An 18,104-nucleotide genomic window follows, 5' to 3' on the forward strand; every position below is an offset into this window, starting at 1 on the left:
ATTTTCAGGTGCATGGCTAAGTGACGTCTGCAGAGTGTGTGTGACGATGCACGCTCACGGCTGCCGAGGGGACGCGGGCCCGGCCACTGGCTGGCCTGCTACAGCGTGGTCTAGAGATTCCTGTGCGTTCGAGGAGCCGCGGGCCCCACCGCTTGCAGGTGGGTCGATCTGGGCCTGAAGAGGAAGGCACAACCCCAAGGCTGAAACCCTCTGTGGGAAGACGGTGAGGCAGAACGGGGCTCCCGTGTGGTTGTCCCGCGGCCACCCCCTCCTGCACGTGCCGTGTGCGCAGTGCAAGGACCTCATGACAACCCTAAGGGCTCTGGACTGTGTTTACAGTTTTCCTTGTTTTAAAGCCGGGGGTGGGGAGGGGGGCGCCTGGGTGGCTCAGTCGGCTAAGCGACTGACTCTCGATTTCGCCTCAGGTCATGCTGTCACGGTCCTTGAGATCGAGTCTGGCCTCAGGCTCCGCACCGGGCGTGGAGACTGCTTGGGATTCTCTCTCTCTCTCCCTTGCTGTCTGCCCCTCCCCTGCTGATGCTCAATCTCTCTCTGTCTTCCAAAATGAATAAGCAAACTTAAAAAATAAAGAAATAAAAAATAAAGTGGGGGGGGGCAGAATGCAATAATGGTGGATATAAATGGTGCCTGCAGTCTGCTTGGTAGACACGTGAGTTTGCACATGACGACAGTGAGCCTCCAGGCATTTTAGGAACAGGAGCACCACGCAGCCCTGGTCCCGGTGGGAGGGTGTGGTAGTCTTGCTGGAATAATCCCACAAGCTGGCGGGGACCTCCAGCCTAGGGGTCAGGCGACAAGCAAGGTCTGAGCCTGGCCCCCCGGATCAGAAGGGGCGTGCGGTGAGGGGAGAGCAGAGTGGGGCGGGGAATTAGTAGGTTGCTCAAGGGTCTCGAGTTCTATATGGAAGCATAGGGTATGGGGCCCGAATATTGGCCCTTACAGCATCGTGTGGTTGGGAGTGTGGCGGCCAAGGGACCTGGTGGAGGGGAGGGGGCGTTCCGGTGTTTCACTGACCGGCAAGGCCACAAACGCCGAGACCAGCTGAGCAAGCACACGGATGTTTCCCCTACCCGTCTGGAGAGACTGTTTTAAAGCGTGTGTCCTAGAGGTGGGATCCAGAGTGGCCAGAAAAGGCACACACACAAAAAATCTGAGGCACCTGTTAAAAATGCAGATTCTGGAAAATGCTCACAGGGCAAGTGAGTCACGACGTGCTGGTAAATCCTGAAAGAAATCGGACAGAAAACTGGGGTGGACTCCAAGGTGTGGTTTTGGGGAAATGTGTTCATCCGTACAGGGGAGTATTTCTCAGCCGGGAAAAGGATCCGAGTGTGGAGGGGTGCTGTCACATGGACGGACCTTGAACACATGATGCTCGGGGCGCCTGGGTGGTTCAGTCGGTTAAGCCTCAGACTCTTGGTATCAGCTCAGGTCATGATCTCGCAGTTCATGACTGCGAGCCCCAAATCGGGCTCTGTACTGACAGCTTGGAGCCTGGATCCTGCTTCGGATTTTGTGTCTCCCTCTCTTTCTGCTCCTCCCCTGCTCACGCTCTGTCTCTCTCTCTCTCTCAAAAATAAATAAACACTTAAAAAATTTTTTGAAAAAATTCCAGACAGTGAACATTGCAGAACTTTTGTGTTTTGCTTTCAGAACGTTGCAGAACTTTTGTGTTTTGTGTTTTGTGTTTTGGTTTGTGGTTTCTTTGGTTGTTTGGTTTTTCAGTTTTGGTGCAGTTTGTTTGGTTGTTTGGGTTTTTTTTGTTTGTTCGTTTTTTTTGTTCTGTTCTGCCTTTCGTGGTCCCTAACTGTGCCAACAGGTGCAAGACGCCAGGTGTCTCCATGGGTGCACACAGAATAAGGGGTAAATCTGAAGTGTCCCTGGGGGAAAAGCAAGACCAGGTGTTGTTGAGGTCTGTTTCCAAGTCTGCGATCCGATGTTATTCCGTGTCTTTGTGATGAGCAGAAGGAGAAAGCAGGCAGGTGCAGCTGAATCAAGTCTGGGCGTAGGTCTTTCTCCAAAGCGGGCTGTCCTCCTGAGCCCCGGGGCGGCCTTGGGTGGCCACGGAACCCCTCTGCGAACATCTCCCATGTGCGTGGCTTCCCAGAGCACTTGGAATGGCCCCCAGAGCACTTTACAATGGCGCCCGAGGACTCACCTTATTTTGCAACGTCCGGGATTGTATGCAATCCTGTTTATTTTGAGTATAGACCCTTGGAGGATTTGAGAAAACACGGTCAGAGAAGTCAGAAAATGGGAAAACCTTTTTGGGCATTAGGACCTCATGTGCTCAGTGTACGTGATCTGGAAAAGTTCTGAACTCCTCGGACATTGTTCCTGCTAGGACTCTAAAAATGAAGGGAAGCTAGTCATTCCTGCACCTGAAGTCTTCAACGTCATTCCTCAAATTCCTTTGCTTTAAACCTTTTGTCCCAATCACGACCCCACCCCCCACCACCCCTTCTTCTCAAGGGTCCGTTTTTGACCCTGGCTAGAAAATACTATTAATGTTCTGTTTTTCTCTTTATTTCTATTCTGGGGAAGCAAATTCTTTTCCAAGTGAGGAAATGCCTGACTCTATTTCCCTGGGAATCTGTGTAGTTGGATGTCAACGTTGATGGCCCCGGAAATTCTGTAATTATATCCCCTCCATGTTTATTGTTATGATTGAAGTTGTGACTACTTTTTCCATTAAGTTTTTTTTTTTTTTTTTTTTTTTTTTTTTTGTATGTTGGGTTTGCTCTCATTTTCCCAGGAGCATTTATTCCACGCGGACTCTTGGTCCCTGATTTTACTTTGTGTCCTGTATAAGTGCTCCCAATCATGTGGCCCCTGGCCATTCATTCTGAGAGACTAACAGGACTTACGGCGGGCATATCCTGCCAGGATTTGTTGGGGCCATGGTTGAGGGCTTCGAGCACGAATATTAACGTTGGGATTTTTCTACGAGGCCAACGGTCCTTGGGACCAAATTGTCTTGGAGCAGAACAAAGACACCCAAAGAAATGCACCGTACGCACCAGCCCCTACCGTTTGTCTGCCTTTCATTGTCCACGTGGTGGGTCCACATCCACATGAGACCCAAGGTAACTTGCTGCTGTTTTGTGATGGAAGCCCCTGCTTGCTCAGGAGGAAACCAGAGACTGTTAACAGTGGCAGGAACTTCAGAGGACAAGACGAATCCCACCTGTGCCCAGGAGAAGGCACAGACCCATCCAAGATGGCCAAATCTGGAAAATTCCGCACAGCACCCAACCTTTGGTTGAGTCTTCTATCTACAAGATGGCACTCACAATCCCACGCCCAGATAACACAGGTTTTAAGTACACGAGCCTTCCTCCTACAGCTTTGATTTATTTGTTGTTGTTGTTTTTTTTTTTAAGTGTTGGTATCATTTCTATGGCGAAAACCAAGATTTCTGGAATTGGATTGGCCAAGATGGAATTTAGCATCCGTGCCTTACTGCCGGTGCCTTCCAGTAGGTTTCTGATGTTTTTGCAACACGGTTTCCCCTTTTTGTTATCACTCAGTGGCTGATATTTTCAACATCTTGTTTACAACTGGTGAGCATTTAGCGTTAGATACTTTTTTGATGGCAAAGAAGGACTTTGGCATGGTTGTATTTACTCACACTCCTCGATTCTCCAGAGAACTTTGCGTTCAATTAAAAATTAGGACTTCAGAAAAAAAAGGGGGGGAAGGCCGTCTGGGTGGCTCAGTCAGTTAAGCCTCCGACTTCGGCTCAGGTCATGATCTCACGGTTCGTGGGTTCAAGCCCCGCGTCAGGCTCCATGCTGACAGCTAGGAGCCTAGAACCTGCTTCAGATTCTGTATCTCCCCCCCACCCCTCTCTGCCCCTCCTCTGCTCACACTCTGTCTTCTCTCTCTCAAAAATAAACATTAAAAATTTTTTGAAAATAAAGTGAGGACTTCAGGACAATGTAAGATGCACACCTGACTTTCAGAAAACTGTGTTTCAGTCAGAAATGCAATGACATAAAAATCTAAATGGTGTTCCTTTCACCTCCCCCACCTCTGTTCATTATGTAATAAAGCACATTTTATTTGTGAGAGTCCTTTCTTTGGGGTAAAACGTACATTCGGTAAAAGGCACCCATCTTGGGCGCACCATTCAATGAATTTGGACAAATGCTCGTGATCATTGGATGCCCAGACATCAAGATGTAGAAAACTGCCATCACTCGGAAAAGTGAGTGGCACGGCCTCCCCAGTCAGCCCTCCACCAAGAACCAATCTTTTTTTTTTTTATGTTTTTGCAAGCAAAGTTAGTTTTGTCTGTTCTATGACTTCACATACATGCAATCACATCATAAATACTCTTGTTAAAATCTTCTGTGAGAAAATGAGATGCGTCTATATTGGTCCACGTATCTGTGGTTGGTTCCTTTTTATTGCTGAGTACGATTCCATTGCATGAATATACTACAGTCTGTTTATCCATTCACCTCTTGGTGGGGGCTTGCATTGTTCATGGTTTCTAGCTATTCGGGGACATTATTTCTTCAAAAACTTTTCTGCCTCATCTCTCTCCTCATTATATATATATATCTTTCTCCTCATCTCTCTCCTCATTATGTATGGATATATAATCCATACATCATATATTACATATGTATATATGTATATGTATATATACATACATATGATATTATAATATCATATAATTATATATAACATATAATATTATTACATATGTAATTATATGTTATTATATTACATATGTAAATGTATAAACATAATTTCAGAGGAAATAAATAAATAAAGGAAATAAAATCATAATTTCATATAGATGCAGAATAAGATAATATGTAATAAGGTACAATATATAAATACACACATGATAATACATAATATGTAAGACAATAATATACAATACAATAATAAGTAATAATATATATATTATAATATAATTATGTATAACAATAACATATTTATAATTTGTAATATATTATTATAGTATTATAATATATAATAGAATTTTTAATATGAAATTTATTGTCAAATTTGTTTCCATACAACGCCCAGTGCTCATCCCAACAGGTGCCCTCCTCAATGCCCACCCCCCACCCTTCCCTCCCTCCCACCCCCCATCAACCCTCAATTTGTTCTCAGTTTGTTGTTTTTTTTTTAATTTTTTTAACGTGTATTTATTTTTGAGACAGAGAGAGACAGAGCATGAACAGGGGAGGGGCAGAGAGAGAGGGAGACACAGAATCTGAAACAGGCTCCAGACTCCGAGCTGTCAGCACAGAGCCCAACACGGGGCTCGAACTCACAGACCGTGAGATCATGACCTGAGCCGAAGTCAGACGCTTAACCGACCAAGCCACCCAGGTGCCCCTGTTCTCAGTTTTTAAGGGTCTTTTATGGTTTGGTTCTCTCCCTCTCTAACTTTTTTTTCTTCCCCTCCCCCATGGTCTTCTGGTAAGTTTCTCAGGATCCACATAAGACTGAAAACATATGGTATCTGTCTTTCTCTGTATGACTTATTTCACCTAGCATAACACTGTCCAGTTCCATCCATGTGGCTACAAAAGGCCAGATTTCATGCTTTCTCATTGCCAAGTAGTGTTCCATTGTATATATAAAACACATCTTTATCCATTCATCAGTTGATGGACATTTAGGCTCTTTCCATGGTTTGGCTATTGTTGAAAGTGCTGCTATAAACATTGGGGTACAAGTGCCCCTATGCATCAGCACCCCTGTATCCCTTGGGTGAATTCCTAGCAGTGCTATTGCTGGGTCATAGGGTAGACCTATTTTTTCTTAAAAAAATTTTTTTATGTTTATGTATTTTTGAGAGAGAGGAAGAGACAGAGCATGAGCAGAGGAGTGGTAGAGAGAGAGAGGGAGACACAGAATCCCAAGCAGGCTCCAGGCTCTGAGCTGTCAGCACAGAGTCCAACGTGGGACTCAAACTCACAAACCATGAGATCATTACCTGAGCTGAAGTCGGACACTCAGCAGACTGAGCCACCCAGGTGCCCCAAGGGGTAGGTCTATTTTTAATTTTTTGAGGAACCTCCACACTGTTTTCCAGAGTGGCTGCACCAGTTTGCATTCCCACCAACAGTGCAAGAGGGTTCCCATTTCTCCACACCCTTGCCAGCATCTATAGTCTCCAGATTTGTTCATTTTAGCCACTCTGACTGGCATGAGGTGATATCTCATTTTAGTTTTGAATTGTATTTCCCTGATGATGAGTGACGATGAGCATCTTTTCATGTGTTTGTTGGCCATCTGGATGTCTTCTTTAGAGAAGTGTCTATTCATGTTTTCTGCCCATTTCTTCACTGGATTATTTGTTTTTCGGGTGTGGAGTTTTGTGAGTTCATTATAGATTTTGGATACTAGCCCTTTGTCCGATATGTCATTTGCAAATATCTTTTCCCATCCTGTCGGTTGCCTTTTAGTTTTGTTGATTGTTTCCTTTGCAGTGCAGAAGCTTTTTATCTTCATGAGGTCCCAATAGTTCATTTTTGCTTTTAATTCGCTTGCCTTTGGGGGTGTGTCAAGTAAGATATTGTTGCCGCTGAGGTCAGAGAGGTCTTTTCCTGTTTTCTCCTCTGGGGTTTTGATGGTTTCCTGTCTCACATTCAGATCTTTCATCCATTTTGAGCTTATTTTTGTGCACAGTGTAAGAAAGTGGCCCAGGTTCATTCTTGTGCATGTTGCTGTCCAGTTCTCCCAGCACCATTTATTAAAGAGACTGTCTTTTTTCCATTGGATGTTCTTTCCTGCTTTGCCAAAGATTAGTTGGCCATAGTTTTGTGGGTCTAATTCTGGAGTTTCTATTCTATTCCATTGGTCTGTGTCTGTTTTTGTGCCAATACCATGCTGTCTTGATGATTACAGCTTTGTAGTAGAGGCTAAAGTCTGGGATTGTGATGCCTCCTGCTTTGGTCTTCTTCTTCAAAATTACTTTGGCTATTCGAGGCCTTTTGTGGTTCCATATGAATTTTAGGATTGCTTGTTCTAGTTTCGAGAAGAATGCTGGTGCAATTTTGATTGGGATTGCATTGAATGTGTGGATTGCTTTGGGTAGTCTTGACATTTTAACAATATTTATTCTTCCAATCCATGAGCACGGAATGTTTTTCCATTTCCTTATATCTTCTTCAATTTCCTTCATAAGCTTTCTATAGTTTTCAGCATACAGATCTTTTACATCTTTGGTTAGATTTATCCCTAGGTATTTTATGCTTCTTGGTGCAATGGTAAATAGGATCAGTTTCTTTATTTGTCTTTCTGTTGCTTCATTATTAGTGTGTAAGAATGCAGCTGATTTCTGTACATTGATTTTGTATCCTGCGACTTTGCTGAATTCATGTATCAGTTCTAGCAGACTTTTGGTGGAGTCGATGGTATTTTGTGACTTACTTCCTTTTGCAGTGAGGCCTGTGAAAATGAGGTGATTTGGGAAAATTGTACAATGATTGCAATTTTATGATGTGGAAGTTTGCTCATGGTGAAAGATCTTCATGGCTCAATAGTGGATATTTTATTGTAAGGAAAACAGACTGTCTTACTTTTATTATTTTTATTATAAAGAGAACTTTTATTTTTTTGTTATAAAGGGAACATACTGTCTTTTGTTTTTTTTTAAGTTTTTTGGATGTTTATTTATTTTTGAGAGAAAGAGAGACAGAGTGCAAGCAGGGGAGGGGCAGAGAGAGAGGGAGACACAGAATCTGAAGCAGGCTCCAGGCTCTGAGATGTCAGCACAGAGTCCAACACAGGTTTCGAACTCATGAACCATGAAATCATGACCTGAGCTGAAGTCAGATGCTTAACCGACTGAGCCACCCAGGCGCCCCACGACATTCCGGATTTTTTTTATACTTTGCACGGTGCATGCTGTGTGTTCTGAGCGGTGAACACACCTCAGTGAAGTCACCGCCTGTGTGCATGTGGGCACCACCGCCTTGGACGGATGCCATGTCCCCTACACGGTCCTACAGAACCGATGACTCATCCCCCAGCCTGTAAATGGGTGGGCCACCTGCCGGGTTTCCACTTACCAGATTGTCCCAAGATGGGCAGGGATGGGGAAGAGTGAAGTGTACCTGGCTGGGATCAGAGGTCACCGGATCAGTTGGTTACTGATGCACCGACCCGGTTTGCTGTGTTCCCCGAAACACAAAGAGGTGAGGTCGGTGAGAGCCACTTAAAATAAGGACAAAATACACTGTGCAGATTATAAAAGGTATTTAGAGAAGCCTCACGCGTGAAGCCCCGGGCTGTGAGACACTGGTGACTATTGCCGTTTTAAAACCTTCCTTCGTGCACTCACTCTTTCATCAGGCTTTTCATCAGGCCAGATGTACCCATCACGCGCTTGGACCCCAGGACAATCGCCAGCAGAGCACCGCTCGTGTGTACCTACTGTCCTTGACTTGGACTCGGATGATTTCCTCATTTTTAGAAGGATGGACTGGCCTCTGTTTGCAGAGCACTCAGTCCAAATGCATTTTTAGAAAGCAAGCCTGTTGCCCCTTGGATTAGTTCAATACAATACCTGGAACCAGACCCCGGTGAGGCTTTGTCTTATGCAATTGACATGTGAATCTAATGTAATTTTGAACGTATAAGATTTATATGCGTTATCTTAACTAAAACACTTTAAAAGATGCATAGTACATTGTCGTATTTCCTAGCCTGCTTAAGGCTGTCTCTGCCTCTCTCCCTGCTCGTGCTCTCTCTCTAAAATAAAGTTTAAAAAAAGATTTGCTGTCATCCTGGGGCCACAGGCCATCATCTTCTGGTGGAGCCAACCTGCAGCCAGGTGAGCTGGCTTTACACAGGACAGGTGTCTGCCGGTGACACCCCCCAAGAGATATTCCTCTGGAGCGGAGGGATTATACAGACGGGAACTCACACTCTATCTGGTAAGGAGACTTCTTTCCACCTCTTTACAGAAGTCTTCTTGCCTGGACATGATTTGGGGGCTAGGAACGTGAGACAAGGGAACAGGTTCTCCTTCAGCCAGCAGAAGGAAATCAAGGAAAATGAGGGTTCTTTCATTTTGCTTCATTCCCTCGTTCCAGATGCGGACCTACACCACCATTGTTCACGGCCCGTGGTTTGGCCCAAGAGAATCCATTGTACAGTGGGGGGTTCAAATAAGGCGGTGTTTGCTGCTCTTGCGACTGGGGGGGGGCCCGGGGAGGGCTGGCACGTGCAAATGATTTGATAAATAACATGCAAACTTTCTACGAGAGAGAAATGAATAGCATTTGTGAGCCAATAACTAGACAGCTGGTAGAAAGAAGGTCATTATTTTGTGTCTGAAAGTTGCTTTCAAAGCTCTGCATGGCTGATCCAAACTTTAAAAAGGCACCTGGGTGGCTCAATTGGTTAAGTGTCCAACTTCAGTCAGGTCATGATCTCCTGGTTTGTGGGTTCAAGCCCCACGTCGGGATCTGTGCTGACAGCTCAGACCCTGGAGCCTGCTTTGCATTCTGTGTCTCCCTCTCTCTCTGCCCTCCTCCCCAAAATAAACAAATAAATTAATTAAAATAATAAATTAATTTTAAAAATTAAAAAAATAAATCAATTAAGAAATAAATTAAAATTATAAAAATAATTAATTAAAAAGACCAACAGAAAGGAATATTTCAAGCTCCATGAATTTGCCACTATTTTTCTTGTCTTCTGGACTCTTTTGTGTGTTTTCAAGGTCACTGGACGTGATATCCAAAGTTCAGCACTGTCCACGTGGCACTTGGCAGGTCACTGCCCCTGTCTGGCCTGGGTTTCCTTATCTGCACAATGAACAGGGTAGACAATGGACCTTTGGGATTTGCCCCAACATTGACATTCTGTTTATGTCTTCACTAAGATGTGTCCTGACATTTTTTAATTTTTTTTTAATGTTTACTTATATATTTTTTGAGAGAGAGAGAGATACAGAGTATGACTGGGGGAGGGGAACAGAGAGAGGGAGACACAGAATCCTAAGCAGGCTCCAGGCTCTGAGCCGTCAGCACAGAGCCCGACGCAGGGCTCAAACTCATGAACCGTGAAATCATGACGTGAGCCCAAGTCAGACACTCAACCAACTGCATACACGTACCCATGCACATGTAGACACACACACACACACACACACACACACACACACACACACACACAGGGATGGAAATCCCATGAGGACTTTGATTATGCTGAGGTATTCTTTACCACATTTCCAGTGGCCAGAACAGAGCTTGGCACATATGATGTGCTCATGAAATAGTTAATGAGTGAATGTGTTATGGGATGAATTATGTCTCCCCCAAAGATATTTTGAAGTTCCAACCCCCGGAACTGGTGACTGTGACCTTCTTTGAAAATAGGGTGTTTGTAGAGATAATGAGTTGAGATAGTCCTTCTGGATTAGGATGGGTCCTAATCCCACAACTGGTGTACTTATAAAAAGAGGGAAATTTGGCGATGACTGGGTGGCTCAGTCCGTTAAGTGTCCAACTCTTGAGTTAACCTCAGGTCATGATCTCATGGTTCATGAGTTCAAGTCCCACGTTGGGTTCTGCGATGACAGTGTGGAACCTGCTTGGGATTTTCTCTCTTTCTCTCTCTCTCTCTCTCAAAATAAATAAACTTAAAACTTTTTTTAAAAAGAGGGAAATTCAGACACAAGGAAAGATGTCCACGTTACAGCAGAGAGACATGGGAATGATGTGTTGACAAACCAAGGCATGTCAAGGGTTGTGGGCAACATCAGAAGCTGTGACGAGAGGGAGGAACAGATTCTCCCCTTGGGCCCCAAGACACGACCAGCCCAGCGGGCACATTCATGTTGTCTTCTCGCCTCCAGAACTATAAGGAAACACTGGGAGATTGTGACCTGAGCCGAAGTCAGATGCTCAACCCACTGAGCCACCCAGGTGCCTACAGTCTTGATTTTAAAATCCCTAGATTAAGGGGCGCCTGGGTGGCTCAGTCAGTTAAGCATGTGACTTTTGATAACCCCTCGGATCATGATCTCATGGTTTGTGAGTTCAAGCCCCACATCAGGCTCCATGCTGACGGCACAGAAGCTATTTGGGATTCTCTGTTCCTCCCCTGCTCATGCTCTCTCTCACGTGCGTGCTCTCGCTCTTGCTCTCGCTCTCAAAGTAAATAAGTAAACTTTAAAAATAAAATAAAATGACTGGATTATTGTGCATCAACTATACTCAAATTAAAAAAAAATTTCTAATAAAAGAATAAAACAAAATCATCAGTTCTTCCATATTTGGGACAAACTCAGACTTTGGAAGAGACATGTATGAGAATTTTTTAAAAAAATCAATAAGTAGCTTGAAAAGTCTTGTCCTTCAACCCATAAGAAGCAGGAAGCTCACCAAGAGAGAAAATACAAGTTCTGTCTCTGGATTTCATGAGCCGGGAATTCACTCTCCTGTTTCATATCTTATTTGACTTATCCCCGTGTTAATTATTGGAGCTTGGTCTCTAGGGCATGTGTGCGGAGGGCTCCATGTTTTTAATTGAACAAATAAATTATTCATCTTAGCTTATTTCCTGTTCTGAGTGTTTCTATGGAGGTAGATGAAAGCTACTTTATATAACAGATCTGGCTGCCAAATCAGTAGTCTTTACATGTCCCTGCCTTCCCGCTGAAACCGCAAGTCCAGACTCGATGTTCACTTTTGTTTTGCACATTTAAATTCTTCTATTTTGAAAGGATATACCTATCTATCTATCCATCTATCTATCTATCTATCTATAGATATAGATATAGATATAGATATAGATATAGATATAGATATACACACATATATATGTGTGTGTGTATACATATATATATGCAGATAGGTAGATAGATATGATGGATGGATGGATAGATAGATATGATGGATAGATAAACAGATAGATACAGATAGACAGATAAATATGATGTATGGGTGGATGGATGGATGGATGGAATCATAGCTAGATAGATAGATATGATGGATGGATGGATGGATGGATGGATGGATAGATGGACAAATAAGATAGATATGATGTATGGGTGGATAGATGGATGGAATCATAGATAGATAGATAGATAGATAGATATGATGGATGGACAGACAGATAAGATAGATATGATGTATGGGTGGATGGATGGAATCATAGATAGATAATAGATAGATAGATAGATAGATAGATAGATAGATATGATGGATGGACAGATAAGATAGATATGATGTATGGGTGGTTGGATGGATGGATGGATGAAATCATAGATAGATAGATAGATAGATAGATAGATAGATAGATAGATATGATGGATGGATGGATGGATGGATGGATGGATGGATGGACAGACAGATAAGATATATGATGTATGGGTGGATAGATGGATGGATGGAATCATAGATAAATAGATAGATAGATAGATAGATAGATAGATAGATAGATAGATATGATGGATCAATGGATGGATGGATGGATGGATGGATTGACAGATAAGATAGATATGATGTATGGGTGGATGGATGGAATCATAGATAGATAGATAGATAGATAGATATGATGATGGACAGATAAGATAGATATGATGTATGGGTGGATGGATGGATGGATGGATGGATGGATGGATGGATGGACAGATAAGATATATGATGTATGGGTGGATAGATGGATGGAATCATAGATAGATAGAATGATAGATAGACAGACAGACTTGGCCCATCAAATTCCCGATGGATTTTTAGGCATGCACAGGCCCCCACCCATATGTTAAAGAGACAAAGAGTCGTCTTCTCTTGAGAATAAACCATGAAACTTTATCATCCAATGTGGCATGCCACCAGATAAAATTTTTTAAAAAGGTTCTGTTGCTCACAGGGAAGCTGCAAAAATATTTTGACATCCTGAAAGCTGGTTCCTGTTAGCAGATCTCTTCCTGTTAAAGTAAAAGAAGGGGGAAAAAAAGGAAAGTAAGAAAAGCAAGTCTGTCTTAAAACCTACCCTTGATTTAGAAAGAGACCATCTTCTGGAAGCATTGTTCATCTCCCAACCATCAGATAATATTGCTGATTCATCACATCAGATCCTTTTCTCTTATTTTTACGAAAGGACCTCATTGAGCCAGTGCCTTTTGGGGCCATCTCTTGAGTTCCATGTGTTTTGCCCCACGTGTGCATCCAGAAAACTGCACCATGGATGCAGGTGAGCCAAAGGCTTTGGGTGTGAGGGAGCAGGACGACCGGGTGCCGAGGGAGCTCAGACATCAGGGCTCACCTTGACCAGGAGCAGGTGCAAGGAATAGGTGTATCCGCTCTGTGTTTGGTTGAAGCCACCGAGGAAAGAAGCAAAGACACATCCATGATCGAGTCCCTGGAAGAAGGACTCAGGCTCAGGGGTCCGTGCTGGCCCACCAGGAGTAGAGACTGGAATGTCACCCAGACTACAACCACTGGCCCAAGGATTGGGGTTGCATCTTCTGGACGCTCTAGGTGCTTCTTCCAAGGGACCACCATCTTTTGGCCTCCGTGGCACCAATAGCAATGGTGTGGCTCCAGGTGAAGGTGGGACACCCAGGTGTTTAAGACATGGCAGCACGAAGGGGAGAAGAAAATCCAGAGACAGGAAGCTGAGGCTCATGAGAAGCGTGAGCCCCTACGGTTTACCCATTCTCCGATGAGTAAAGACCGTCATGGCATTGAAAACCCAGGTAATGTGACCCAGGGTCATCTCCCAGTGCACACCCCATTCATGGCTCACACAGACTGGATTTGCCCTCCCGTCTACATGAGCCCCCACCGGGAACCCGCTCTCGTCCTCCACAGGTGCTGAGCGAGACCTTCCAGGCCCCACCAAGAGGTGGTCTCTTCTGTTTGTCATGGTGCTGAATCTGCTCCTCCCAGGGGACTGGCTGGTCCCTCCTCCCCACTCCTGTGATGTTCCATCTAATGTTTCTTGAGCTGCTTGTCTACTGCTCGTGTGTGCGCCCATATACCTGTACCTAGATACCCTTACCTGTCCACCTGTACCTGTACTATACCCGTATCTACATATCTATTCCTGTACGGACAGGTATGTGTCTGTACCTATACATTTACCTATAGCCATTTCTATATACCTACATGCACACGCCTTTACCTATGTGTATACCTGCGCTTCTGTGTATACACCTATATGTATACTTCTACCCATATGCATTTCTCTACATCTCTGTCTCTACCCCTCCATCAACACCAGACCTGTATCTGTAGCTGTATATCTGTCCCTATACCTGTTTCTATAGAGCTTTATCTATGTGTACTTTGACTTCTATGCCTACACCTATGCTATATATTTATGGCTCTGTAATTATGTTTATTCTATACCTATCTCTATACCTATGCTTGTATCTCTATACTGATGCTATACCTATATCACAAATGTGTTTATAGTTGCACGTGCACCTGTATACCTATACCTCTACAATGCACACCTACACCTGCCTGCATCTCTCTGTCTCTATCTCTATACCTTTACTCCACCTCCATAGGCATATATGTGTATGTCTGAGTCTCTACTTCTATCTCTGTATCTCTATATAGTGCTATCTCTCTGTATGGTGCACCTCAAACGCTGTTTGCACTACAGATCTATAAGCACAGTGCCTAGATCGGCCCGTGCATGGAGTAGGATGTCAGAAACTGTGAGGTGTTAGACATGGAAATGTCTTCATATTTTTTCCAAGAGAAGGAAGGAAGGAGGAATGCAGTGGTGAGGAGATAGGCAGCCAGAGATGAACAAGCCTCCTGTTCATGGATGACAGAGGGACCTCATGAGGAGTCCGGATCCCAGGATAGATGTGTCATCCATGATTTAATGGAGTCATGGCACGCATCCCATTACTGATACTCTCGTTGTCTTGTCCCACCAGACTGTGGGCTCCTTAGGAGAGAAGATGGCTGATCTTTGTTTGTCTTCTTGGGATCGGTCATGGTGCTGGGTAGGCACTCAATACACCTGTGCTGAGCTGAATAAATGGAGACGTTATTCCAGTCCTAAAGTGAAGAGTAAAGTCAAAGAGGCTGGCAAATCCTAATGTGTATTTGTGCAGTTGTTTGATTAAGGCTTATCATGCCAAGTAGAGTCAGGCTCCAAGGAGGTGGGAAACTCATCTCTCTTGTGTCCTTGGTTTATCCCAATACCTAGTACTGTGCCTGGTATGCATGCCCAAGAGGCTCCGAAAACAGAAGCGAAGGATCCAGAGAGTGGTATCATTTCAGCTCCATTGGGTGAGGAGGCAGAAGACAGAGTTCCCTCCTTCAAGGAAACATCTCTGAAGATCCAATGACACGTGTCCCAGAGGAAGCATGTGGGTAATCCTGTCCTAATTTTTGTAAGGAAATGTTGAGTGTCTCCAACCAATGGAAGAATTCGGGAGTGGATGAGAAATGGAGGCCCCCCAAATAGAAGCCCATTGTCCAAAATCAAGGGCTTTGGACTTTTGGACTATGTGCCTGGAGAGCTCCCTCCACCATTTGTTACAGAACTCAAGCGGAGCGTTGACATGGTTGACATTGAATTTCTCGTGTCCTGTGCCTTCTGTGTGCTCCCAGCTCGAAAGGATGAGGTCAAAGGTTTACCTTTCTAGCTGGCAAATGGTTTTCGCAGTTCCACCGGGAGGCTGTTGGCAGGGGGAAGAGGCCATCACTTCTCTGCAATGGTCCTTTGTGTACGTATTTGATCAGCACTAACTTTCTTGGGTTTTACCCCGATGAGTCTTGGTCCCTTGCCTGGTACTGCAGATTTTAATACTAACACTATAGCTACCGTGACAATTGAAATGAGACCCTGTGAGCAGACAGCCTGGCATGTGAAGAGCATGTTTCCTTTCCTGCCGTTGAAACGTTTTTATTTTACTCCCCACCGAGCTTCGGATTCACAGTCTTTCCCTCTTTGGTAATACTGAATTTCAAGTGACTTCTCTCTCAACCAAGGGAGACATTCCCAGTTGGTGTGCTTGCCACTGAACTTATTCAAGGGAACAATTTGGAGACCTTGGATGGAAACCCCACATGCGCCTGACCTGCCCGCCATTTACGGAGTTTTATTTATTCACTGGGGTCTTTGCTGTGCCCGAGACTAAGTGGCGATGTCCGTCAGAAGTGGTCTGTTTTCTAAGATGTTCACTGAGGTTGACTTGGTAACATTTTCCGTGTGCACTCGCTTAAGAGGCTGTTGTGTGGTGTGCATCATATCCCAAATTTTCTCTTCTCCCAACTGGATATTTATTTATTTATTTTCCTTTAAAAAAGAGAATTTTATTTTTTTAAATAATATCTTATTTACAAGTTCTTGGCATTGGTTCTTCTCAAATTATGGTTTAATTTGAGCTTGAGGTTTCTTGAAGATCTGTTTTCTTATAAATAATTATTAATTCTTTTTTTTTCTAGTAATTTTATTTTATTTTATTATTTTTTTTAAATTTTTTTTTCAGTATATGAAATTTATTGTCACATTGGTTTCCATACAACACCCAGTGCTCATCCCAAAAGGTGCCCTCCTCAATACCCATCACCCACCCTCCCCTCCCTCCCACCCTCAACTGGATATTTAAAGTAAAAGAACGAAATCTTGCCGTTGGCAACAACGCGGATGAAACTAGAGATTATCGTGCTAAGCGAAGTAAGTCAGTCAGAGGAAGACAGATGTCATGTGATTTCATTCATATGTGGAACTTAAGAAATACAACAGATGAATGTAGGGGAAGGGAAGGAAAAATCAGATAAAAACAGGGAGGCAAACCATAAGAGACTCTTAAATACAGAGAGCAAACTGAGGGTTGATGGGGTGGGGGGATGAGCTAAATGGGTGATGGGTATTACGGAGGGCACTTTTCAGGATGAGCACTGGGTGTCATAGGGATGAATCACTGGGTTCTATTCCTCAAGCCAAGACTACACTGTATGTTAACTTGAATTTAAATAAATAAATTTAAGAAAATTAAGTAGCCTTGATTACAGTTCACATCCATGGTATTCCACATTGTTCCCATTTGGTTTCTACGTCATCAATGGAAGATTGAACTGGCGGGGGTGGAGGGGGATTGTTTTGCAAGGTTAGAATCAGAAACCAGTGTGAAGTTTTCTGCCTACTCATAGATTAACCGTGTATCCGGCTGGGAAAAGCTGAACGTACAAAACCCCATTGAAATTCCAATATGGCGGCTCAATATTTCCTGCTAGTTCTGACATGGTTCCCCATACATCGAGAGCATCCCTTGGTCATGCCCAGTGCCTGGAGAAAATAGAGCCTTTGGGGGACTTACAGGACGTAGGAGAGAGATTTCAAATGACCTGACTTAGTAGGCTCTTTAAAAAAAAAAAAAAAAAAAAAAGGAAAGAAAAAAGCAACGAGAATGAAGCATTATTTGAAAAGCTAATTATAACTCATTTATTCCACTGACTAAATCAGGTGCCCGTTGGTCTGGTATTGATACTCTAGTATTATAACCTTTTGAGCGCAAATGATGATTCAGCTTTTGAAGCCCTCGTGATACAAAGCTTGGCATAGAATAAGTTCCAACAGTGGGAGATTTGTGGATGTGATCTGTGCGTGTCTTGTCCTTCAAACACTTTCTCTTGCCGTAAGCTGTGTTTTTGTCATATCTAATTTGCCTGGCTGTTCAGGAATTTTCGTTCCATTAGGATTTATCCCTTTGAAGCCCCACTGCTCTCGCAGTGAATCCTTCAACGGCGTCAACATCCCGCTGAGTCTGCTGTGGTTGGGGTGGGGTTGTTTGGACACAATTCCTGAGCCTCGTTCCGCCTTTGTGCCGCCTTGTAAGCCGGCCCCTGACTGTGTCTTAGATCCAGTCTTCGAGTCCCATTCCGGTTTTGCACCATGATTGTGTGCTTTCTGTTTGGGACTGTGACACCTTCCACTTGAAGTAAAGCTTGTGTCTTGTTTTTAAGAGCAGGGACTGTGGTCCACGGAGACGTGGGAGCTCAGCTTGGCCTCTGCGTCAACATTTGGCTGGAATCAACACTAGAGGCGGGTGTGTGGTTTTCTACTTTATTTTTACATGTATGGCATTGCCTTCTTTTTGTGCCTGTGCCCCCGTAGAGATG

The 18,104-nt window shown here is 43.9% G+C and overlaps 1 long non-coding RNA gene across 4 annotated transcripts; it reads left to right on the forward strand.

The window, feature by feature from the left end:
* The first annotated feature begins 58 nt into the window (after positions 1-58).
* Positions 59-16,259, forward strand: LOC109256167 (uncharacterized). Of its 4 annotated transcripts, none has more exons than XR_008418337.1 (4): positions 59-223; positions 2,972-3,107; positions 8,350-8,579; positions 8,760-9,185. It is a non-coding gene; the product is annotated as an uncharacterized LOC109256167 (long non-coding RNA). The 4 variants fall into 4 exon arrangements; XR_002075532.2 differs by lacking the exon at positions 59-223 and adding an exon at positions 12,880-16,259 and having other exon boundaries at positions 2,742-3,107; positions 8,760-8,933; XR_008418335.1 differs by lacking the exon at positions 59-223 and having other exon boundaries at positions 2,742-3,107.
* Positions 16,260-18,104: the final 1,845 nt, after the last annotated feature.

This window comes from Panthera pardus, unplaced genomic scaffold (genome assembly GCF_024362965.1).
Source record: "Panthera pardus isolate Hobbes unplaced genomic scaffold, ASM2436296v1 HiC_scaffold_27, whole genome shotgun sequence".
In the NCBI taxonomy this organism is placed as follows: domain Eukaryota; kingdom Metazoa; phylum Chordata; class Mammalia; order Carnivora; family Felidae; genus Panthera; species Panthera pardus.